Below are 26492 nucleotides of genomic sequence, written 5' to 3' on the forward strand. Positions count from 1 at the left end.
ATAGTCCATTTCTGACCCCTAACTCAAAGTAAATTACTGAAGTCTCTGGGAGTTGGCCTGAGAGAGGACATCAGCACTGGGTCCCACGTGTTTTAAAAACTGTCCTTATTGTAGTAGTTTACCTGGCAGCCTTTCTTCCTAAAGGACATTTCATTTTGGCTTATTTTGGCTTTTGGACATTTCATTTTGGCTTATTTTCAGATCAGATATTATATACATTACACATCTCCTCTTTTTGGCCATATTCACCAAAGCTCTTAAACATGTTCTTAGGCCTAAGCACAGGAATAGTTCCACTGGAGTCAATGCTGAATCAGGACTTCTGATAATACACAGACTATCACCCGTTGTAACACCCTCTTGAGTATCCGTGTTCCAACATCCCTGTCTTCAACAAAAAATCTATCAGTAATATCATTTCTGGCTTTCTTACTAATCTCTCTCATAGGAAAGAAAGATTCTGAAGAGGATTGTCTCGTCTTTACAGAGCATATTCTCCGTGTGTCAGGCACAGAAATGTAAAATTGTATCATTTTGTCAACTGGACTTTAACTACATTCTTGATAATCTGAGTTGCTGACTCAAATGTGGAAAAGAAAAGTAATGGTGCATCTACCGTCTGTCTAATAATGCAGTCCTCAGAGCAGCATTTCTAAAAATTGGCTGTTCTGTTGAGTTATCAGATTCAATTAGACCCTTTCAGGAAAGTAATCGATACCCTGCCTGTTTCACTAGATTTAACAAAGTTGCTATGCTGTTGGTTTGTAATGAGAAAGTCCACATTTTGTTTGAGTATCTACTGCCACTGTCTCCTTTCTTGTGTCATAAAACATTTGAGTTACGTATCAATTCCTGATTTATAAGAAAAAAAACAAACTGAGCTATTGTGCTGTACAATGCCATTTGGACTGTCTCTAGTTAATTGTAGGCCTATTCTCTCCTCACTCCAGTCTTACTCAATGTAACATCATTGGCTTCAATGGAGTTACTATTAATTTACATTGGTGTGAGGAAAATGAGTGGCACACTGAACCCTATACTTTATTTACAGTTGTTTTTAATTCTCACTCCTTTTAAATTAGTATCTCTAATCATATTAGTAGCTCTTGTTCTTGTACCTTAACTTCCTACCTATTATTATGATGCATCCAGATTGAAAATCACAGATTTAAATAAAGCTATTTTGTTTCCTCTCTTTAAAAAATGAAATTGATATATTAAGGTGTTAATCCTGATCTGAGATCTGTGATCATGTTACTTGTCAAAATGATATGTTCACAAGTGCAGTAGCTTAATTATGTGAAATATGGGAAACAGACAAGCTTAGGTCTGAGGTCTAAAAAGAAGCTAATGAAGTTCACAAATCAAGTTGTGCAACCCTCTTAATAACCGGCCATTTGTATTTTGCATGAACTGAGAGTGGAAGAGCAGTGACATTAGTAGCCCAGCAATTAACTAAAAATGGCTACCCACAAGAGTGAATAAGTGTTTCTGCATAACCTTAGTAGAGAGAACCAAGCCTTTGCAATATTGTATAAATGCTAATAGATAGACATTAATGTGTCAGAGAAATCAGTTTTAAAATATAAAACATTATCTGAGTGACTCCACATGAATGAAGGCTGAATATATTTCAGCGTAAGTTACAAGATTACTCTATTTTACAGGAGTGAAGTTACATAGTGAATTAAGTCTTGAAGGCATTATGCAGAATAATATTAGCAGTCCAATTCTGTATGGTTGAGAAGCAATTCTGAAGAATAGCAACCAATGAGATGCCCTTTTTACTCAAAGTAGAACTATGAGAGTCATTTGCACGAAGATGGAAATTCATTCCAAAGCTCTCAGTAACATTACCCGAGGGAAAGATGGAAAGCAAAATCAGGGGACTGCTGCAGCGCATTAGATTTCAAAGAATCATTTTCAGGACTATTCTTCTTCAGGAAACCATTTGGCTATTTCTGTGAGATCAGACCATAACCACTGAGTGATATTTGGGTCAAAACCACAATTGTAAGCTATTCAACATAATGTAAGCTATTCGACAGTATTAAAGGCAATTGAAATAACTAGAAGAAAAAGATAGTGATGTGACCTATGAGGTAGTTGATGCCAGTAACAAATCATTTGTAAAGCACTATAGTCAGTGCTACAGTATGTACACATAGGCAGCAGGTGCCTGGGGCTAGAGGGGACTCAGACCCCCAAATCTATTTTCTGAGCCACTCTGCCAGCCATGCACATGCCCCGTTCAGCAGGCAAAGCCTTATGTCTGGCCATGCTAGGGACAGGAAGGGAGTGGGGCTGAGGGAGAGCTCTGCCTGCGCATGGATGTATGTATCAGTGATGCTGCAATGGGGTCCTCCAAATCTGTGAGTGGCAAGAGCCAATGCGACGGGAGCTGCTGCTGTGGACAGAGTGTAAGGCTCACTCATCTCCCTGAAAAAATATTTTTATCAGCTAACAATTTATGTATACATCAAAGGGATAAGTACCAGGGAGGGAGAGGAGTTATTTAAGGAGTTATTTAAGTTATTTAAGGAGTTATTTAAGGCTATGTCTACACTTACCTCAGCGATTCAGCGGCAGTTGACCGGAGTTACGCAAAGTACGCAAAAAACGTGCATAACTCCCGTTGACTTCTGTGCTTCTCTTCTGCACTCCGTCTTCACTGCACTGCACCGATGGGAACCACGATCCCGTCGACGAAGCACTACACCATTTGAGAAGGTGGTCTTCGTACGTCGACTTCTGGATCGACTGTGCAGGTCTCCACTGACCATTCAGATGATCCAGATAAGTCGATCTGATGGCGGCGACTTTGCCACCATCAGTGTAGACATAGCCTAAGTTAAGTTAAGGAACAGTGTTCCAAGGGGAGCAGTGGGGGCAAAAAACCTAACTAGCTTCAAGACTGAGCTTGATAAGTTTATGGGGGGGATCTGCGACTGCTAGATATCCCCAACAGCTAGTGATGGGACTCTAGATGTGAGTTACTACAGAGAATTCTATCCCAGATGTCTAGCTGGTGGCTCTTGCTAAATGCTCAGAGTCCAATTGATCACCATATTTGGGATCAGGAAGGAGTTTTCCCCCAAGTCAGATTGGCAGAGACCCTGGGGGGTTTTCACCTTCCTCTGCAACATGGGGCCTGGGTCACTTATAGGTTTAAATTAGTGTAAATGGTGAATTCTCTGTAATTTGAAGTCTTTATATGATTTGAGGACTTGAGTAACTCAGCCACAGATTAGGGGTCGATTACAGGAGTGAGTGGGTGACGTTCTGAGGTCAGATAGATGATCATGATGATCGCTTCTGGCCTTAAAGTCTATAAGTATGTACAACAAAAAAGAAAGACTGAAGCCTGTAAAGCAGTCTGTTAAGGCAGATAGCTGATCAATCACCACTCTTTCAAAAACCACATAAGAAAGGAGAGGCTGATACACAAACCCCAGATGGGGGACTGGGTACAGGAGCATGGGAGCAGGGAGGGACACTGGAGGAAAATGTTGGCCTGGGTAGGATAAGACTCAATGGGGGCCTTTTTTTTTCGAAGTGCCACTCTTTGAAAGAGCCAAATTCTGGACTCTGCAAGGAGGCAGACTCAGCCAGTGCCGCCCACAGCCATACTCACCTTACACACGGTGCATGCCATTACCTGGCTGCCGATGGCTCCTCGAGATCTCTGGACAGAAGGAGGCTTCCCCATTGTCCCTCAGGTTTGGCCCTGCAGCCCTTCCATCATGATGGGGAAGGAGAGGCAGCAGGGCCAAAACTGAGCAGTGCTGCAATGCCTCTCCTCCCCCCATGTGCTAGATCACAACACCACTCACTATTTTGTCCTCCCTTACATCATGATGGAGGGGCTGCTGGGTCAAACCTGAGAAGCGCTGTGACCCCCATGACCCAATGTGATGGCTGAGACTCCTGCTCCTCTTGGCACTGGAACGCAGAATGGATCCAAGGTTCACCAGCAGGGAGGGGTCAGGACTTGGGTGAGGGAGGCAGAGGCTCCTGGGAAAGGGTGGTAAGGGGACCCCCTGAACTGAGGGTCCTGGGAGGGGTGGGTGTAAGGGTTAATGAGCCAGGGAGAAGGAACACCTGAAAGGGGAAGAGGAGGTTGGATATGAGAGGTACAAACCATGTGAAAAATTTCTGGGGTGCCCTTGGATTCAGCAGCACCAAGACATTTCATGAATTCATGTCAGTTTTAGCAAAATAGTTTATGTTAAAAAAAAAAAAAAAAAAAAAGAGGTTTTGTTTTGACATTTCCAAAACATTTTGATTTTTCAGGTCAAACTGACTTTTCATTTCAAAATTTCCTTCAATTCTTTTTTTTTTAAATGCAAAAATATTTTAAAAGGCTTGGAATTGAAACAAAATATATAAAATGTTTTATTTGACCTGAAACTTTTTTTTTTTTTATTTTTCCATTCACCAAAAATTTCAAAAAAAATTCTGTTTTTCCAGTTGACTGAAAATTAATTTTTTAAAATTATTCTCTGGAACTGTCAGTGAACCAAAAAATTCATTATTCACATAGCTCTAGCTAATACATACTGATAGTTGTCTATTCCAAAATAACTATCAATGTTTATACACACTTCCAAAAAACCTGAAAAATGTACACACCAAAATCTAACTATGAGTTAAAATTTCTCAATTGCACAGTCCACCAATGCAAGCCACAAAAAGCAAGAAAATAAACAGCGAAGTCCACCTACACTCCACTCATTAGTTATCACTCTCAAATTCAATTATCTCCACACACATTGAATAGCCAACACCTTAATTCTGACCATAAATATAATACACCAGAGTAATTTTAGCATGGCAATTTCTACATAAAAATCAATACCACATTTAGAACAAGCACTAACAACATAGATCACTCATTATAATAGAATTATAGCAAAACATCTCAGAGCCACCGTTTTCAGTCTCACACTCTGCCTCAGTCACTCACACACCCCAATACAAAAGTGCACACAGTGTAATTTATGAAAGCCGCAGTATGCATCGGACATGTCAGTCAAAAGACAAACAAATACAAATGTCCAAAAGTGCCTATTGACTATCCAGGATGAAGGAGGAGATATGTAGGCTATGGATGGTGGAAGGGAGGTTGCTGAGGTTGAGAAGTGGAACAGATGATTGGGGTGTAGAGGGGCAGTTGAGTGACTTAACCAGGGCCCCCACATGGAGGGGAAGGTTACACTTTACTGGGGCCCGGAGGCCCTGGGGGGCCCAGTGCAGGCTGCGACCCCCAATACCATGAGGAAAAAAATTTTCATGGCTCATGAGATTGTATGTATGAGATTAGAGATTGTGGTATGTGTGAGGGAGGGGGCCTGTGTTACAAGTTTATACTGGGCCTGAAAAAATTATGTTTGGTCCTTGCCAGTGGCGGCTTTGCAACAGGATCTGATCTTGGCGGGGAGCAGCTCCTGCAGCCTGTCTGCAGGACCTACCAGTTTAGGACTGCTGCCTTGCTCTGTCCACTCTGACTGAGCTGGGCCATTCCCTTTTGAGCTCTGCTTCCACTGTGAGCATACACAGCAGATGTGGCTGGGTGGGGTCTTCTGGGCACAAAAGTTGCTAGTTAACCCTTGGTTCCCCAGTGTGGGGTCTATACACCTATCATAGATGGATACAACAAATTGATTCAAGCAGTACAAGTATCATATAGATCGTGTGTGGTAAGTCTAACTCCTATGTTCTTGAATACAAAAATAAAATAAATACTCAATGCAACATTGTGTTTAATTTGAATGAGCAGTCATGGAAAATCTCAATGCACATTTGTATGAAACCAAACCAAATAAATGAGTACATTTATTTCAGTGTGTGATTATTCTGTTTGTCATGCTGTCTGGAGTGGCTCACAAACATGAGTGCCTATCTCAGGGCAGACTGTCAAAAACAGGGCGGACATTCCCAAACTGGTGGTATGTTCTATAATTAGATTTCACCAAGCCAACAACAAATGTGACCTCCTGGATCACTATAACAGTCTTACCATGGAGTCAAAGACAATCTTCTTAGACTCTCCAGTCCGTCTTGCCACCCAGGCAGCTGGAGTTAGTGATAAATGGTCACTTACACCAAAAAAAATCACAAAATATTGCTTCCAGTAGCAAGAGACCAGTCACTTTTCCCTGAACAATTGATACCCTAGATCTTATACCAAAGACAATACCTGTAGCCAATCCTGTAATACACTATCTAAAGATTTATTAACTAGGAAAAAGAAATAAGAGTTATTTACAGGTTAAAACAAGCAAACATATACACACAATTTTGTAAAGATAAATATGTTTGCTTACTTTTTAATAAGATCTTTAAGGCATTATGATGCTCACAAAGGGTGTTACTTTACCATTTGTGTACTGGAAGGAAATATTTCAACAGCAGACTAGTAATCAGTTTTTATGTATAATTAGTAAAAGCAATGCTTCACCCATTTACTGACAGTTAAAGATTGTGCAGGTTATAAATAAGTCTTTTTGATTTTTCAAAAAAAATCTTCAAAAGAATCGCACAAGATTAAAGATCATCATGACACTTAAATTCAAAGTGAAATGTCTCAATTTTCAACAGTTCTTCATATGTCTTGGCAATTCACTGGGTTCCAAACAATGACGCCTGGAGAGTGAACCTCAAAAGACCCAAGAACACTTAATAAAATTAGTTTGGTCTGGGGGCAGGGAGAAATCAGAATAGAGATAATATATTTCTACCCTAATTTTTCAGATTAAATAAATATGATAACACACTCATACAGGAGTTCCTATATATGTATACAATATGCTGAGATTAGATACTTATGTATCTTTAACTGATAATTCCTAGGGTCTTGCTTTAATAAGGAGCTATTCCAGTTTTAACCTGGGGCACTTGGTTTTTTTAATGTGTCAGCTTTCTGAGACCCTAGAATTAATATGGTGAGACTGACCAGTGTTGTAATGAAACAGTTGTCTTATTGAACACATCGCTTCTTACTAGAGGTCTGTAGTACATAAAACCAAGTGATAGTTGTGAAGTCATTTCCTAGAATCACTGAGACTATGTGAAAACCTAGACTGAAATCCTGGCCCTATTGAAATAAATGTGAGTTTTGCCATTGACTTCATGTTCCATCATAGGGGTAAAATCCTGGCCCCCAATGAAGTCTTTGGACTTTCGTGAAACTCCCATTCACCTCAGTAGAGCTAGACTTTCACCCCTGGAATGGACTATGAAAGAGATATTTGCAAAATATTACTCCAAATACCTGGAAAGGATTTTGCATGTTAGTCACCATAAAAGTACATGGGAGTGTTGAACAGGTAAGAACAATGATGAGAAAATATTCTTTTAGTACTTAAATATTGTCATTTCCTATCCTATTTGATTCCAAATAATGCAAAAGTTTCAAAAATCTTTTTGAATAAAGCTTTTGAGACTTTGGATTAATTTTTTCAAGCTTTTCTCTGCAATCATGAAGGCTAGAAAATGATCTTTTGAACAAAAAGGGAAACCTGAGATTCTTACAAACATAGGACTGAAGGAGCTGGAGCTTTAAGAAAAATACCAAATATTGTAAGAGTTGGCAACACTGCATAAGATATTTGAATCAAGATCAACAACATTTAAGACTATGTCCCAAAGATATTTGGGGCATATGGATATAAGCTAGCAGGGAAGATTTACAGTGAGTATAATATAAATGGTCTTCGAGTTAGTTCAATATTCTCTCTCTCTAACATAGCCTCTAGGCGTTTCAAGCTCTTATCTTGAAAGCTGGGGAAAGAGTATCTTCATTCTTGAATGGTAAAATAAATAATCCCAAATAGCTGATAAAACCGTAGGCTTCAAACACAAAAAAGATAGAGGACTACATTGACCCAAAAGGAAGCTTTCTCAAATGACTTTCACTGCTACCTTGACTAACATGCAAATCCTTTTCTGGTATTTGGAGTAATATTTTGCAAATATCTCTTTCATAGTCCATTCCAGGGGTGAAAGTCTAGCTCTACTGAGGTAAATGGGAGTTTCACGAAAGTCCGAAGACTTCATTGGGGGCCAGGATTTTACCCCTAAGATGGAACATCAAGTCAATGGCAAAACTCACATTTATTTCAATAGGGCCAGGATTTCAGTCTAGGTTTTTACATAGTCTCAGTGATTCTAGGAAATGACTTCACAACTATCACTTGGTTTTATGTACTACAGACCTCTAGTAAGAAGCGATGTGTTCAATAAGACAACTGTTTCATTACAACACTGGTCAGTCTCACCATATTAATTCTAGGGTCTCAGAAAGCTGACACATTAAAAAAACCAAGTGCCCCAGGTTAAAACTGGAATAGCTCCTTATTAAAGCAAGACCCTAGGAATTATCAGTTAAAGATACATAAGTATCTAATCTCAGCATATTGTATACTGCTGGAAAATAATTAACACAATTCATTACAAAAATCCCCACTCACATCATTTTGGGTTTATACATGAAGAAACTTCCCGATAAAAGGAAACCAAAGGAAACCCTATTTTCTTGCCCCCAAACAACTTTTATTCTTTCTGCCTAAGGTTCCCACTTTGTTTGTTTCATCCACTCTTGTCTTTACCCCCATTTCCTCCTTCCCCAACTAACAGGAATAATCTCCCTCCTAGTTTACACAAAACTCCTTTCTTTTCCTCCTTCAAGGAGGAAACAAAAATCCACCTATTCCATGAAGCATACAAGTTCTAATGGCCAAATTCTGCTCTGTTTGTTCCATTTGTCTTCATTTGCCTTGTTTGCCAGCCCTTCAAGAACTTTTGTCCCATGTACATTTATGGTGCTATATAAATGATTTTATTCATACTGGGATAATGAGATACAGGATGGGTTTATAGTACTTCACACCTGTTATAGAGAGAACAGTTCTTAACATATGCAGAGAAATAAGTGAGGCAAAGACTTAGAAAAGGAGACATCTCTCTTTATCTAAGGTTTTTCTATAGAACTTATTACCTCTCTATCTAAGCAAGATTTTTTAGTAATACAGTGAATTCAATTTAATCAGCACCTGAAGCATATCAGGTCTGCATAATTGGTACATGTGCCAGGAAAAAGATTCAGTGCAGTGCATTTCAGCAAAACTGTACAATGAATAAATTGCAGACATAGCCACTACTTCACTAGATAGCCAGTCTGCTCACCAGAAGCAGTTTGCAAATAAGATGCTCCATGAGATATATAGGATTTTGCTTTTAATTGGGCCATTTCTGTTTCCACCAAATCAGTGCTAATTAAGAGGATTCTACTGTGTAGAAAGAAGGGAATATATATGCAACAGATTTTAGGAAATTGGATTAACTATCCAAAATGTGCAAGGGTAGATAATTACAGAGCATACAGTTTCAGGTGAATCAGGCCTTCATGGAGTCCTTCTACTGAATGCCTGGTTGCATATTGACTCACAGCTGCCATGGGAGTCAGATTCTAGGACACATTAAAAACATCTATAACTTTTGACATATTTGGGATTTTTGCTCACTAATTAGTGAGAGGATGAAAAGGTGGGTGAGGGCACAGCCCTATAAAGTTCTGAGGTTGCATATTCTCACTGAAGCTGCATATTTGGCATTTGGTACTGTGATAGGGTATACAACCCCACACTGGTCAACAAGTGCTTAAGGAGTTGCTCTGGCCTCAGCCAGCTCCACCACACCACACTTGCAAGGCATGCACAGGCAGAAGAAGGAGGAGCTTAAGAGAGGAGCAGAACAGTTCACTTGTGGGCAGACCAGAGAGGAGAAGATAACAGACCTTCCTGAGGAAAAGGATAATTTAAGGCAGGAACTTCCCAGACAACCACTGCCTGAAGGCCCCTCCCTCAGGGAAAGGAGGCCCAGATCCTGATACACCCTGAGAAGGAGCATTCCTCTCTAAATCCATTTATTTGTGTTACTTCCTCTTGCTTTTTGTTCATGGACCACCCCAGAAGGGGAGAGACTTTGAAGTGACCCTGCCAGAAGGCCAAGTCATAAGAAGAGGCAGGCCACTGCGGAGGTGGAGCAGCCACTGTCAGCAGACCCCAGCAGGGAGAGAGCTGCCATTTCATGCCTGACCATGAGGAAACACCAGCAATGAATCAAGCCTTTCACAAATACCCATTTGAATGAAAAAAGCCCAATTTGCAAGCACAATTGTACAAACTGCTCAAACAAAATAGTCATTGAACATGCACTTGGACCTCAACTTTCTGAAAACTGTACACTTAATCTCTAACTAGTGGTTTGCTAATTGCTAAATTCACAGTGGAAATATAATGGAGAAACAGCATGATGTTAATAAAACTGATGTAAAAGTCTGATATTCCACACCCTTCCGAAGACAAAACACTTTGGCAGGAGCAGTACGTTTTCCAATCACTGCTATTGGGCCAAAAAATTTCAGTCACTCGACATTTAAAATTCACCCAGACCTATCTATTACAATAACAACACAGCAACAGCTCAGCAACAAGGTTATAGGTCTAACCAATTCAGCAGACAACAGTGATACACATACCACAACTAGTTGGCCACAAGTCCAATCAATATTCTTAAAGTCAAATTATTTTCATCATTACCAACATCATTCACAAACAGGCTTGAATTTTATTTCCTGGTTTAATACACACAAGTAATGTTCCACTAGTGAAGTTGCTATAGGAGGCTAGTGATTCATCAGCAATTTCTGTGCAAAAGAATGTATGTGTAATAACTAGAGCTGACGGGAGGATGACAATTCTGTTTCACAACAATTTTTAACGTTTTGAAATTTGTTTTTTTTTCCACATTGGAACAAAATCGAAACCTTTCAAAAGTTTTTGCAAATATTGAATTGGGTAAATCTGAGAAAATTGGACAATACTTCATTTTCTTCACAAAAATATGAAAGAAATAAAATAAAGTATATGAAATTAAACCTTTGTAGGTAAATATCGTCTATATAAGAATTTCTGATCAAAATGTATAGATACAAGTGAAATCCAGACCCAGTAAATTCAACGGGAAAACTTCCACTGAGTTCAGTGAGGCCTGGATTGCACCTTAGATTTTTATTACAGTGAATGAGTCTTTTATTTCAAACAAGCAGCTTCTCTTTGTGGAATAATTGGCAGTTATTAGTGTCAGTTTGCCAGATACAAGGTTGCATGGGTCTGTGTGAAATTGTGCCTGCCAGTCTGTCATGCTAAATTGTAACTTGCTGCATAAGGTGCAGATTCATTGCCATACCTATAACATAACTAAAAATATCTACAGAGAGTTCAAGGAAACGTAATATTGATTCAAAATAAAATAAAGGGTTCAAGTGTGTTCTGGCCTTTGACACCTACACTAAAAAAATATTGGTAACTCACAAAAGTGAAATGATCCACCCTCAAGTTTTAACTTTAATAAATTTGTGAGACACCCAGAAACCACAGTGATGGTGTAGACAGGTGCCAGTCACTCCTCCCCCTCTGGGTCACCTCACCACCTCACTCACTCACTGTCTATTGGCAGGGGGATTTAGCTAATCAACCAAGTAGCAAGCTATTGCCCCTAGTCATCAGGCAGGGCTGGGCAAGCAAATAGTCTATAGCCCAAGTCCTTAAGCAGGATGAGGCAAACAAACAGTCCATAGCCCTAAGGCAGGGCTAAACCAGACAAACGGGTTGTGGCTCAATGAAGCTTCACAGGCCGGGGTGAGGCTGTCACCTCAGGGTTCGGGTGGCAAGGAGGGAGAGGGAAGCGGGCCCTCCCGACTCCACCATGTCCCAGCCCCAGGGCCCTAACAATGGCAGAGCACCCTGCCACTGGGTCAGCAGGGCTCCAGTCAAAACTTGCTAACCGGCTTCAGCCTGGTTCCCCTGGGCTTCCTTCCTAACCACCTTCCTTATAGTACTTGGCCCCAGGGTCGCCATCAGTCTCCCCAGGGTAAACTGCAAGTAGCAGCCCCAGCAGGTCCTCAGCGTCGCAGGCTGCTCCTCCGGGTCACAGGTGGCAGGCAGCTCCTCAGCAGTGTAATGGTCAGGCTTGAGCCCAGATTAAATAAGGGAGTTCGATGAAGTCTTGTCTTTTTGGCATTTAGCACTACTGCTTATCCTGAAATGAAAACTTCCAGAAACATCAGGAGAGCAATGAAAGAAAATAAGGTTTATTTTTTCTGTTGTGAAGTTTCTGTTCTGTGATGGATCCACGGCAAGTAAAGCACATGCACATACTGCAAAAGGATCAGCAGCTATATCAAGTGTACTGTATCATACATGGCCACTTCCAATTTTGTATGTACCAGCTACGCAGCCTCAGCCTATATTTTTTGGAGATTTGCACACAGATATGAGAATACTTCACCTATGAACTTATATACATTCAGTTCCGAAGCTATTGCTCTTGATCCCTTGCCATCTTCCTCTTGAGAGAGCAAAATAAATTAATTACAAGTGGGCAAAAGTAGATTTGAATCTATGCCTAATTCTAAGATACACACAAACCTTTTCATGCAATTAAAGAAGCCCATCAAGCCCAGGACTGGCTGCTTGTATTCAAGTTTTGTGAATTCCTGGGCTTCCCCTGGGTCTGAGAGAGCTGCATCTTCTGAGGCATATCTGACCCAGGGAAGTCCCAGATTACATAAAATCTGTATAGAAAAGTCAGTTACCAGCACTGAGAACGACAGGCCTGAGAAACACCTACTATCTTCACCAGTAAGATATCACAAAGAAAGAGCTAGTCCAAATGTCCCAAATTTCAAGTTTTCAAGGAAACATTAAACTTGAACATTTTCAACAAAACGTTAGTCTAAAATTTTCATTTTTTCCCCCAACCAGCTCTTTTTTCACAATAGAAAAATTGTGATGAAATTTTGAAAAACTAGTTTAAAAAATCTTGAAAAATTCTTGTAAAATTTTTTATTTTTTTCCCCCAGCTCTAGTCACGAAACAGAAGCCAGATAGGGACTTCAAAAGAGGAGTTATATTTTCACTGGTGACTCAGGGACTCAGTAAGGGTCAGGAGAAGGAAGGTGGGAGGGTAACAAAAGGCTGAGATCAGGTGTGGGGAGGGGAAGAGTGATATACACAAGTTAAGGAGAAGGATGTGAAGTAAATAAAGCGTAAGTAAAGTAATTAAAGCATAAAATTTTAATGGAGAGAGAAATTAACCATGGGAACAGTTTACCAAAGGTAATGGTGGATTCTCCAGCACTGACAATTTTTAAATGAAGATTGAATGTTTTTTCTCAAATAGATGCTCTAAGAATTATTCAGGGAAGTTCTATGGCCTGTTTTATACAGGAGGTTAGACTAAATTATTACAATGATTCTTCTCATCTTGACTCTATGAATAAGTGGAGAAGGGAGACCAGAAAAAATGTGGATAGGTTCCAAAGGAATACCTGAGCTTTGAGAGATTTACATAAAACATTTAGGTTTGCCCACCACTGAAAACAATGGGGGGGCGGGAAAAGAGGAGTGAAAGTAGAAAGGGTGATAGGAGAGTACACTGTTCTCCCTGGTCTGCCAGAGGAGCAGGAGAACTGTAAATGCACTCATTAACAAAGGCTTCTGTTCAAATATTTATGTTTACTCCAAGATTGTTTTCAACTTTTAGAACACAATGCAGGTGGACAACTTGTAGTAACACAATTATCACAGGTCCACTGTAGTGTAAGAAAATAAATGTCTTTGTTTGCCTCATTGAGCTTCAAATCACTATGCAGATTTGGAGATAAGGATGTCAAGGTATTGTGTGTGAAGTGTGAAATGTTACATTTACACTGAATGTGTACATTTTCATATGTATTTACAGGCCCTATTCCTGATGTCCCACTAGCTCCTTTACATTCATTTCCACAAAGATTGTAGAAATAACAGTTTAACTGAATGAGGAATTTCAACTGAAGGTTAAATCCTCCAACCTAAATCCAGGCTGAAGAAGGCTATGCGGTTCAGCTAGGGACCAGGCTGCAAAGAGGTTACACCTGGGGTCCCTGCCAGTGAGCCTGTGGAGAATGGGGATTTTCAGGGCATGTCAGGAGGCACGGATAGTGAGTGTGTAACTAAGGCCTTGTTTATGCTAGGAAATAGCACCATTTCAGCCAATGTTTCTCAGGAATTCATTTAGCTAAACAGGTGCTGATTGTAGTTGAACTTAGCTGACAAGCACAAACTGTAGCCAGTTACATGGATTTCTAAAATTGTGTCATTTTTTAATGTAGGCAAGACCTAAGAAGATTCACTGACTGAATCCCATGTTTATGGGCTGCATAGTGCAAGATGGACACTAATGCAGCTTGAGGCTGATGTGATATCTCCAGAGGAGCTCTGCAAGTAAATCATACCCTGCCCCCATTTTCGGGGAGTGGGAAAGCTTCCGTAAGCTCCCCTGCACACAGTCCATGGAAACCAAATCCCTTCAGTGAGTTTTCCTTATATTCTTCCTCATATTTAAGCTCCTTGTGCTTGCCTTCCAGACCCTTCAGAATTTAGCTTCTCCCTTCCTCTCTCTCATTCCCATCTGTCTACCCAAGCTATTTGACTAATTGCCCCTTTGTCGTCCTCTCACACTTCTGTCTATTCTTCCAAATGGATACATCTCCCTATAACTCTTCTTCTTGACCCAGCACGGAAAAATTCTCCTCCGACAGATTCCTTTTTAAAACACACATCTTCCTGAAGGCCATGGACCCTAGGTCAACCCCACCCAAAGTTTACTGAATAGGTGGTGATAAAAAAAAAAAAAGCTACAAAAATTGTGAAATTGATAAATTGTAAGAAAAGCACAATGCTTGATTACTTCATTTGCTGCTCCCTTCCCCTATTCCTCTGTACAGACTGTAAAAAAAGGAAATTTTCTACAAACCTTTCTGTTGAGGCTACATAAATACTAAATAATAATAATAGTTTACAAGGGCTGTGACCAGATACCAGGATTTGGCACGTAGTAAACACTAGTTATCTGAACTCATCACAAGTGGGATTACTCTAATGATTTTTTCCCTAGTAGCTATTTTATATGTCTGTATAATTTTCTTAACACAATCATCAAGTGGCCTTAGTAATTGGGGTCCCCCATTCACATTAAATATCTTGTGATTGTTTCTGCTATAGAGAAACTGCCTGTCACAGTGTGCAGCACTCACTGCTGATCCGGCACCTCCTCCTGATCAATCTGGGAATTAGCTCAAGGCCAACACACCCTGTCCATAGTTTGCCCACCATCGCTCCTCTCTATTGTCCACCCGCAGTCCCTCTCACAGCCTCTGGAACCACAGTGTCCTGTTCATGGCTCAATCTGCTGCTCCACTCAGTCCTGGATCTGCAGCTCTCTCCTCATGGATTGGCCCTCCAGCCAGGTCATTTAAGTTCTCTCCTTCCAGAGAATCACAATTTTTTCACACCCTGTTGTTGGGTGGGAGTCTTCCATGCCCTTAGCCACTACCTAGTGGCTGGGGTGGGGACCTAGGCCTACCCACTGCTCTGTGTCCCCACCCACAGACCCTCTGAATCACAGTCATCTACTGTTTTCCTTTGCCTTGACTATCGCTGCACTTCCCTGGGCCACTTCCCCATGGCCACAGCACCCTACTCAGTCCCGGTAGCCCATCCGGAACTCCTGATCTACTCCCAGATCCTTGCCTGCACTGCTCTGCCTAAGGTGCTGTAGGGTTGCAGCCTACTAAGGACACAGTCCTCTCTCTTCAAGCTCCCAGAAACCACTAGCCCTACTCTACCCTATGGTTCTTCTTATATGGGCCTGGATTGGCTGCTCCTTACAACTCCTCCCTGATTGGCTGAGCCTCATGCAGCTTCTCCAGGTCATTTGCCGCTCCACTGCTCCCTGCGGAGATTAACCCTTTCTAAAACAGCATGGGGCAGACACCCCATCACACAGCCTAAGCACATATGGCCAAATCCCCAGGCCGAGAGCTGCAGAGAGCATTGATCTTAAAAGAACAAGTGCAGTTGCTCTGTGTAGTGGCAGGTGACAGATGGCGCAAAGCCCTTGAATTGATAAGCTGAGCTCTGCGGCAGTTGCCTCCATCATTGCATGTAGGGTGGGGGTAGGGCACTACCAGTGGAGAAGCAACTAGCTTGATTTTGCCCAAGTTTTCCTTTAGTTTCCTTCCCTCTTTTGTCAAATGCCAAAATAGAATTTACTCTCCAGTCAGACTTCTTAAAGACATACAAGACTGATCTTAATATTCCTCCCCAGTGCTACAGTAGAAGCCAGTGTGACTGGTATCCGCCTTCCCTTCTGTGACACATCCCTTCTTCACAGGTGGACATCCTAATGTCATTTCCAAACCCAGGTTCTCCCTCATGGCAACATGCTGCTCTACAGTCAATTCACTGGAACCAAATTCAGAGACTTTTAGTGGAGCCAGAAAATTATTTATTCTATTCCAAATTCTTTAATGGCTCATTTACACTACTGAGCTGTAGATACTGGAGCTTGGGGGGAAGAGCACTAAGTTTACAGGCTCTGGTTCCGATCACTCAGAAATGTTATCAGTTTTACAACGAGGTTAACTCCACTCCTCACAGCTGTGAACCAGAGCAAAATCAGACATAACATAATCACATTTAGATTTAGAGTTACACAGGAGATTAATTTGATCCAGTCAATTTTTCAAATGACGAAGCCTAACTGCTTGTTTCTGGTACTCTTTCTAACCCAATCAAGCTTTGTTCAAACTAGCAATATTAAACTGAGCGAAGAGATTACCTTTAGAAGATAGTACTAAGGGAAGAGAAATAACTCATGTGAAAGGCTTTTTAAACAGTTGAGAAATGTAGCCACATCATAGAATCCTTTTTAATCCCTCGAGTGCTGAATGACATGAAGTGCAGGGCACATTCCGGCCTGACATACTAATGAAATAAAGGGATTTCCTATTGGAAAATTCCATAAACATCTACTGTATTTTCCAGCAGTAACAATGGGTCAAAATCAGATAGCTCCCTGAAAATTAGTATTCAGGATTTGAATATTTCATCTGTTTTGTTATTTGCCTCTTAGTGCTAATCCTAAAAAATAACAGAGAAAAACACCACTAGCCAGATAATTATAATCACAGACAATAAGGTGCCTATAACCTAGTATCTACGTGCCATCCATGTCTGAAGTAGGTGGGAAGAACCTAAGGTCCTAAATTTCTCTTCTGAGGAGCACTGCAGGCCAAATATATTAAGTTTAGATCTTAGGATTGATTCTTAATATTAAGATTCACCCACCCTTCACAGATACAGGACTGAGAAAAGTTGGGTGGCTACTGCCATTTTTCTGAAAGTTTTTTTTTAATAAATCTTAGTTTAGTTAATAAGAATTGTTTTGAGGAGAGTCAATAGCACATTTAAGATAATTTTTAGCAGATTTATTGAGTTATTTATTGATCATTAGAAGCTAGATAGAAAGTGGAAGATGAATGTGTGTCTTCAGCACCTTGCACAATGGAGTCATGATCTCAGTTGGGACTGCTAGGCACTACTTCAATAAATACAAAAATAATAAAAGGCAGAAGCTGAGGTGCTGTCAATCAAACAGATTGTCAATCAGAAAAGAAGAGGTGTGTGAAGGACTGAGATGGAGACCCTGGCTTCTTGGCTCCCCCAGACATTTCAGTGGCAGTGATAATAGCATAAAGATGTCTATTTTACCTCATTCGAATTGGCTCTAGCTGTCTGTATAATAAAGCCAACCTGTTGCTTGACAAGAAGTTGTTTGTCTCCCTGATTGTGTCTGCCATTTCTGTGATGGTTTCAACGGTAGAAAGAGGCTTGAATGAGAGAGTCAATCTTTTTCTTGTCATCAGTGCTGAAGTCAGAATGTTAAATATTGCTTTTTATAAATAGCAAGGTTAATTGAAGCTTGGAGCTATAAGGCTCCTCCCTCCCTTTTCAATAGAAAGTCATTCTTGTGTCCTGAATATGTTGTTTTGTGTAAAAGTACAGAGGAGGAGTGTTCTTTTTGGTAATTCAGCCTGCATGTCTGGAAAATCTCTCTCTCTCTCTCACTCACTCTGCAAACTGCAGATCAATTGTTCCAGTAGCAACATTCAGAAGAAGAGCTGGATTTCTCAGAAAGTATTAGATCCTTACAGAAGGACAGTAACTTGGGGTGAATTCCTGGCCCCATTGTAGTGAATGGCAAAACTCCCATTGACTTCATGAAGCCCATGATTTCATCTCAGATGAGGAAAGTGTTTGAAAGTTCAATGCTGGCTTGCAGGGCACTCAGAATTAGCATCTGTTGCAATAGGCACTGGCAGGTACACATTATACCATCTTTGACATCTGCCAGACATGCAGGTATCCATCTACTTTTGACTTAATGGTAAATATATTATTTGTCAGTGGCTGTAATTTTCTATGCCATTTCTGAAGGGAGAGCCATTCTTCAAAGTGGTACAGCACGTCTGGAACTGACATCATAGAATTAGGCAATCAAAACTGTCACTTTCAAATAATTTCCCATAATGAAATTATAAATGACGCCCTCTCAGTGTTCAGGAAGTCAGATAACCACCCTGAACATTTAGATGATTTTCTGAACCACCAATGAACTACCTGAGGTTGGTTTCTCCAGCACCATTAAAATCAGGTATGAGAATTTATTGCAATTTTGCTATCTTTCCTCTTCTTTTCTCTTTTCTTCTAAATGGTTATTAAGCAGTATGTATCATCATTCATCTAGGAATGTGATTTGAAAATTTTCTTTCAAGTCCCCCTAAAGACTTCCTTTTGTTTCCGTAATTACAAAACACCAAGCTTAGCAATTTGAGAATCTCTCCAGGGAGTGGGGAGGAAGAGGGAGGCAGAGGGAAACAAGTATGTAATAAGTAACATTAAGGACAAAGTCACATTCATTATTTCATTCATAAGAAGAACTTTTAGGCTACCTCTATTTCAGTTTAACAAATGATCTGATATTCTGCAGGAAACTAATGGTGCTAAAATATTAATGATGAAGATTGAGAACAAGGAAATTTATAGGGAGATATATATTCAATCTCCCCTGGATACTAAGGTACCTCCAAACAGGGGGGATTCAGAGGCCCCGTAAGGTACTAGACCACATGCTCTATTAGACTAGACTTCTGAAAATGAGATGCAGCCTTTCAAGTATTTGGAGATTTTATGTCTGTGCCAGAAATTCAATAAGGTGGTGGAAGTTTCATTTTCACACCTTAAAGCTTCTTCAAGGCTAGACAGGAATGTCTCTCTCTCTGCAAATACCTACACGCAGAGACATTTAACAACTTAGAGTCACCTCCATTATTGTTCTTTAATCTTGTTTTTTTACCTTCTTTTCTGTGTGTGTGTGTCTGTGTGGATTTGATCCTTAGGAAAGAAGTTCACTGGCAGAGTTTCCACCACTGCCAATATCCCTCATTCCTCATGTTGTAGCACTACAGCTTTTCCAAGTCTTCCTCCCTCCCAAGTCTGTCCAGTTAGTATGATGGGCCTGTGGCCTGCTGTTTACTCATGAAGCTGAATGAGAGGAGTTTTTTTCAGGGAGGGGCAAAAATTTTATGACATTTGCTTACTGCAGCAGTCCTTCTTCCTCTCACGCATCTCCTTTCTCTTCTCCTTCTCTATAACTAATGCCACGGTTGTTGCTGTGTTAAAGAAAAGTGATTATTTAAATTGAGGTGGGAAGTGATTGGTTACTTCTCAGAGTCAGTCTATACCACATACAGCCACCTAACTACTGAGGTTTTGGTGCCACCATGTGGTCATTCTGATTTTGCCCAAGGATGATATGGTTCTCTCTGTTCAGAATAACAGTGCTTGATTTGGTTATAATCTTGTGATAACAATGTAGGATCTAGCCTGTATTTGTGAGAAAAGGACTGAGACATAGTGACTTAAATGGATCTACATGGGTCTAACCAAAGCTGTATTTGAACCACATTTAATAGCTTCTGTAGCATGGGTAGGCAGGTATTTGGCATCTTTGCTCATGCCCAGCGGATCCCCCACTTATGCCCTCTGATGCTTCTGCCCTTTCTTCTCCACCCCTGAGGGTCAGCAGAGATATGGAGAAAGGCAGCAGTTGGAACTTGACTTCTGCTTATAGAAACAGCTCCTGCAGGGACCCTGGACTCAGGAATCATTAAGCACTTTGGAACTGAAGGGGCAGGATTTACACTCACAGGCAAGGAATGGTTCAGTTCTGCAGCTCTGTGCCCATTCCTGAGGGACAGGCTAAAGGCCCCTGTCTGGGGAAGAGTAGGGTGAGTATACACAATATACAGCTGTCACTATAAACATTAGAGATCAGGGTAGTCCCAAGGCAATGACAAGACAGGTGATGACAGCTTCTGGGCAAAGAGGAGGCTTCATACATTTCTCTAGTAGTTCTTTCCACAACACACTGACAACAGACCACAGACTTATATAACACCTTTCATAATTGCCATAACAAAGCGTTTTACAATAGTGACTGAGACAGCAGTAATTCAGGCACTGTGCATACAAATGCAGCAGACATTACATAGTCAACAAGTTATCACACAACGTTGGACATCCAGGGTCAAATTCATCCCTGCTATAACTCCACTGATTTCCAGGGCATATACCAATGATGGATGTGATTCTGGAATTTTATTCAGAAAGCATATTAACCAAGAAACCAGGACACTCAGCCATACTCTCTTTAAGTCTCATGGGTTCTTTAAACTTGCATCTGAACAGCTGCCTGAGATAAGCAGAGAGACTATTAACTTCCTATACAGATATTACTGCTTACAGAATATCTCTCCAGTGTGCTACTCTGTAGCATAAGCAATAGGCGTGGACCAATCCTGCCTGAGACAGGGCTGTAATCCCTACTATATTGGCTCAGATCTGAGAGTGCTACCAAATGAACCTGACAGCCGATTAATCCAGGTGACTCAGCTGTGCTGTGAAGTACATTCCTTGTTAGTTGCTGCAAAAGTATGCAGTGCTATGGTTGGATGCCTGTGGAATTGGAATGAATCATTCAAAGCAAAAAATTCCAAAGATATGGGCAAACATTCCCACAGGACAGTGATCAGGTATACTTTTTTCCTATTTAGTTTGCAATCTTGTGGACATGGATGGCACAAGGGATGATAACAACATATGGGGCATTATACCTGAAAATTTAAGCTCAGGTCGTTGGTAATTCTGGTAATTTCCAAATAAGATGGTCTATGGGAACTGAATATGTTGTGTTGGTCCATCTCCTAGTTGACAGGTGTCCATATCCAAAATATAACCATCACCCTCAGTGGCACCCTCAGTCTGAGGGGGAACAAAGACTAATTGAACCCAAGCCTGAATTACTCTCTCACATTTAGAGGCTGTTGGTCCAGATCAAGGTTGAGGAACAGTGTAGGGAAGCTAGTATAGACCCTATGGCTGCTCTTTGGATAAACAGATTATCTCAATCTCCAGGACTGTCAACTTAGTACTAGTAACAGCAGCCAGTAAAGATGGAGATGACTGCCAGGTTTCAGTGGATTTGAGTTTTGAAAGCAAGACAGTTTGGTTCCTGTTTGATTCAGAGACTTAACATTTTTCTTTAGGGGTCTCTGTGTAATGGAAGTTCATTCTTTTTTTCTATTACACATCAGAGTGCTGTCCTAATCCTGTATAAACACCCAAAATAAAGGGGAGGGGGTTAAAACTTGCACATCTTAACATTAGAAAATTAAATTCTGGGGCCAGATTGTTGCTGGTCCTGCATGGGGGAGGTAGGGCCCAATGAGTTTTCTCCTCCCTTATCTCTTTGCACACCTGCAAAAGGGACAACCCCATTTTCCACCCAGGTAGCAAGTGACAAGTGGAAGATATTGCCTCCAGTGATGGTCCCACCCTTTCTGTACTGTTACACCAAAGTTGGCATGAAGTGCATTCTGCATCCTTTTGAAGGTTGCAGCAGTTGCCATTCTGGCATACCCCCAGGGTTCCCAACCCTAGTCCTGCCTCTCCTATTACTGTGCTGGGGTGGAGTGAAAGTAAGAATGCCTCTAAACCTGCTGCTAGCATAGACTCCCTCCTCCCTGTCTATGCCAAAGCAGTAAAATCCCTAATGGATGTTTTGCTAAGAGTTTGAATAGCCAAATTAGCCCGCCTGACTTTTCAATATTATTATAAAAGTCTCTTCAAAATTAATATAGCATCGTTCCAATAAAGGTCATCCAACCTTTTCTATTAAAAAGAGCATGCTGTATTTTCATATTTTACATGGCTTTATTACATGGATAGCCTTGTCAAAAATCAGACACTGGCTATGATAGACCCACTCAATATCCTGCTTTCCCAAATGGGCTGTTATTTTTGTGGTCTCTCTCTGTCTCTCTCTCTCTCACACGTGTAATCATTCCTCATGTTTTTATACAGATGTGGATTGGGACATCAAAGCAAGACCCGCACAGGAAATAAACCAGAGATGAGCCCCAGCTGCAAGATTTTTAACCAAAGCAGGATCCAACCTTCCCCAAAACATGTGGATGTTTGGATACAAGGACTGAGTCTGACCATGGCAAATATCCAAAGTAAACGGGAATGACAGAGAATCTTCTCCTATCCCTCCTCTTGTAGCCAGATGCCTACAAGTGAACTGGCTCCTATCCAACTATGCTAGTGGGGTCTAGTGGACTAGATATTGGACAGAGAACAAAGAACTCCCCACATTGTATTCCCAGCTCTGATTCAGACTCCTTCAAGTCACCTTATCTTCTGTAAAATGGAGGCAATAATGCTAACCCCACAGTATGGGGACAGGGTGAAAGTTGTAAAGATTAAGAAGATCATATTTGTAAAACTCATGGAAAAATCACAGACCCCTCCTGTTACTGGCAAACTAGCAACGCCGAGACCCCATTTTACTTGGGCAAGCATCTATTTCAAACCTTTTAAAAGCTGGCACCAATGCACTGAACCCAGCAAAAGCTCCCTCTCTGCCCATCCCTCTATTTCAAGGACTCAATGCAGCACCCTTCCTCCCTCCCTCATGCCTGGGGTTCTATGTACCCCCTCCCCCATACCAGGCACTTCCATTCTCCCACCCCCACCATGGCAGGGGCCCTATCTCCTTTTTCCCCAATGCCACTATCCCCCAATGCCAGTGGGCTCTGGGTGTGCCTCCTGTTCCCTTCACCATTAATTTCTTTTCTGACAGAGATAGTTTAAACTGTGTGGGCAGATCTAAAATTGGTATTATTGTTACGATTCAATGTGTTAATGGCTGTCATCAACCAGTTGTCTATAGATGAAATAACTACAGAGGTGGTTAAAATGGATGGGTCTAATAACCAGATGGCAGGGGCTCTGTGGGTCATATAATCATAGAATATTAGGGACCTCAGGAGGTCACCTAGTCCAGTGCCCTGCTCAAAGCAGGACCAACCCCAACTAAATCATCGCAGTCAGGGCTTTGTCAAGTCAGGCCTTAAAACCTCTAAGGATGGAGAATCCACCACCTCCCTTCTGATTTTCCAATTTTCACCAAAATCAATAGAATTCTACCCAATGATATCTAAAATATTCCCTGAAATTTTGGAATTGATTGAATGTGAAGTTCAAATGTTATCCTGTTACATACAGACAAAAGCCATCAAGTTGAGTGTAAGGTCTCACTTCACTTGATCAATTAATTCCCTTCTTGTGGGGTTCATGGGAGAAGTAAGTCTTTGGGAGGGACTCGAATAAGAAGGTGGTGACTCCTCTTTAACTCTTAAAATAGTTGGCATGGTTAATCATTCTTTTTAGAAGCTCTTTCTGAACTAACCGCTTGGAAATTTTATATTATATATTTTATATTAAATTAAATATAAATTATATTAAATTATATTAATTATAATTTCATATAAAATCAGTGGCAAGAGCACCAAAAATGTTTCCAAAAATCAGCAAAGCGTTTACTTTTGCTTTCCTGTAGCCTACACTCAGCAAACTGGATTATTTCTCAAAGTAAATTGTGCTCCTAGTACAATGGTAATGCTGTATTTCAGCCCACAGCAAATTTTGATAGCGTTCAGAACCCATGAAAACAGGGAGTTATAAGGGAAACTGTCTATAGCTAATGACAATAAGACTTACATGCAGTTGGGTTAATTTTTTTTTCTCCACTTACATTTTCTGATATCCTGATGCGGACATTATGATGAAACTGTAAAATTATAATAGCGAACTTCTGGATGTTCAGCTATTTAACATCAACTCCTTTAGAAAATTATAAAATCTATATCATAAACCAACCCTCTCCTTTCAGTGTTTTTTTATAAATGTATGTCTTTGTCCAACCCCTCATTACTATTTTATTTTACTTTAATCCTATTTCACATTTTGCCAGAAACCTTGTGCTGCAGTAGTCTTCTATATTACCATCTGGTAATCCCGTATATTAGTTGTCATAGTAAAATTATTGTGCCTCCTACCCAGAGTCACTGAGATTCTAAGAAATGGATATTGACATTTCTTTACAGTTCACTGACTAATAGTGGAAAATAGGTTTTCTACCAAGCTAAAATTAATCACCACTGTTACAGAAGTTGGAATGATGTCTACTGCCTTGGCAAAAACTATTATATGCTTTGCTTGGGTTATGCAACTGCTTTCATCTATGTTTCTTATACCAGTGATGCTATTCTCTGAAATCAATAAGGACCCTATTTTCTTCCCAGAGAGAGGACTGAAGTGCATACCTAATATGTGATATAGAGAAACAGTTATTCCTCATTCACAAAGAGAATTCAATGCACATTAAATTTAGAGTGCCTTCCACGGAGGTAGAAATATCCAGTACGAATCCAACAAAAAGTGATATTTTGTCACTAGTCTATATCTCTGGCAAATGCAAACTGCACTCTCCATATATTTTACTTTACAAAATCTAGCTAGCTAGCTTAGGAATTTACATAGCACCCATTACCATAGTATCCGAACACCACAGTCTTCAATGTTTTAGCCTCACAGCACACCTCATTACCTCCATTTTACAAATGGGGAACTGAAGCACAGAACCATGAAGTGTGAGCATCACAGCACCTAACTTTAGAAAACCACAGGAGCAATGCTGTGATCTACAAAGCTGAGTCAGGTACCTAGGCTTCCCATACAATGCTTGGGGGAAACAGGTGCCTTAGAATGGGAACCACAAAAGTCAGCATGCTTGGAGGGGAGCCACCGAAACGTGACAATGGGAGATGCCAACAGCAGGGGTATGTCCTAAGCTCTGCCCCTCTCTCACCTAGTTCCAGCATGCAGGGAGGCGCCTAGCTCCACCTAGTGATCCACGAACTGGAATCAGCCCCCGGGAGTCAGGCAGCTTAGGCCCACAAAGCGTTTCTTGCGGGAAAGAGTTAGGAAACTGCTTCACTCCACACAAATGAGTTGTGGTGGAGGAGGTTGTGCTAGTACCTATCCTATACCTATTAGCCCAGGAGTTAGATCACTCCCCTGGGATGTGGGAGTCCCAGGTTGAATTCTCCCTGGGGGAGGGGAAGAAAGCACTTAAACGGGGGTCTCCCTACCACTCAGGCTCCTACCACTGGACTACAGCGTCAAACTCACTCTTACTCTCTCTCTGGCCCAATGACAGTTCCACTGTGAATAAATAGTCATTTGGCCAGACAAAGGGAAGGGCACTCACTTGGCAGATGGGAGACCCTGGGACCAGTCTCTCTGCTCCCATCACTCTTTCACTAGTTATCCAATAGTGGAACAGCTTCACTGAGAGAGACTGAGGGAGCCCCATGTCACAATATTCCAGAGCTAAATGGTTGGTGGTCTCCTGAGACGTGGGAGATATGGCAGAGAGGGGGCAATTGAACCGAGGTCTCCCATATCGCAGGCAAGTGCAAGGCAACACCACTGGGCTAAAAGTTGTGAAGTGGACAGCACCACCACCACCTCCTCTGGCCAGATATTGACTGGGACCTGATACAGTAGATGGTTCCTATGCACATCTATTGGATTGGCTCCAGGCTCAACTTAGGAAGCCAAATTACTATCTTCCTCTGGTTTGTGAATTGTTGTGGGGCTTATGTGGGAATTAGGTGGCGGGTTGCCTGGAGTGGGTCAGCACTACACATGCCCGGAGGCTGAAACTTAGCACCTGGGAAACTTTTGCTCTGAAAACTTAGGTTCTGAGTAAGTTTAGGTGCCTGCAGCATTTGGCAGGAGTTTTGTGGATTGCAATGGAGCTAAACCTAGACTTTATAACCTAAGCGGAGCTGGGCCTAAGATTCACAGGAAGAGCAAGTAATTGAAACTAGCTTTTCTAAGGCCCAGTCTAGCACCTTAGCCATTGTACCACGTTTCCTGTCCTGCAAAAGGCAGCTTGGGTGGTGCTCTGAAAATCCATTGAATGTAGACAATCCAGAAAAACTAGTCTGATCAGGCTTTTTTTCCCTTCCTCTAAAAAAAAGTTAACGGTTCACTCTCCACATCACAAAAAGCCATGCCACTTCCTTATGAAAGCATTTAACTCCCTGTAAGGGCTTGGTATCTCTCTGCTAT

This window comes from Emydura macquarii, unplaced genomic scaffold, assembly GCF_026122565.2.
Source record: "Emydura macquarii macquarii isolate MOO-44397 ecotype Brisbane River unplaced genomic scaffold, CSIRO-AGI_Emac_v2 contig_2422, whole genome shotgun sequence".
NCBI classification, from domain to species: domain Eukaryota; kingdom Metazoa; phylum Chordata; order Testudines; family Chelidae; genus Emydura; species Emydura macquarii.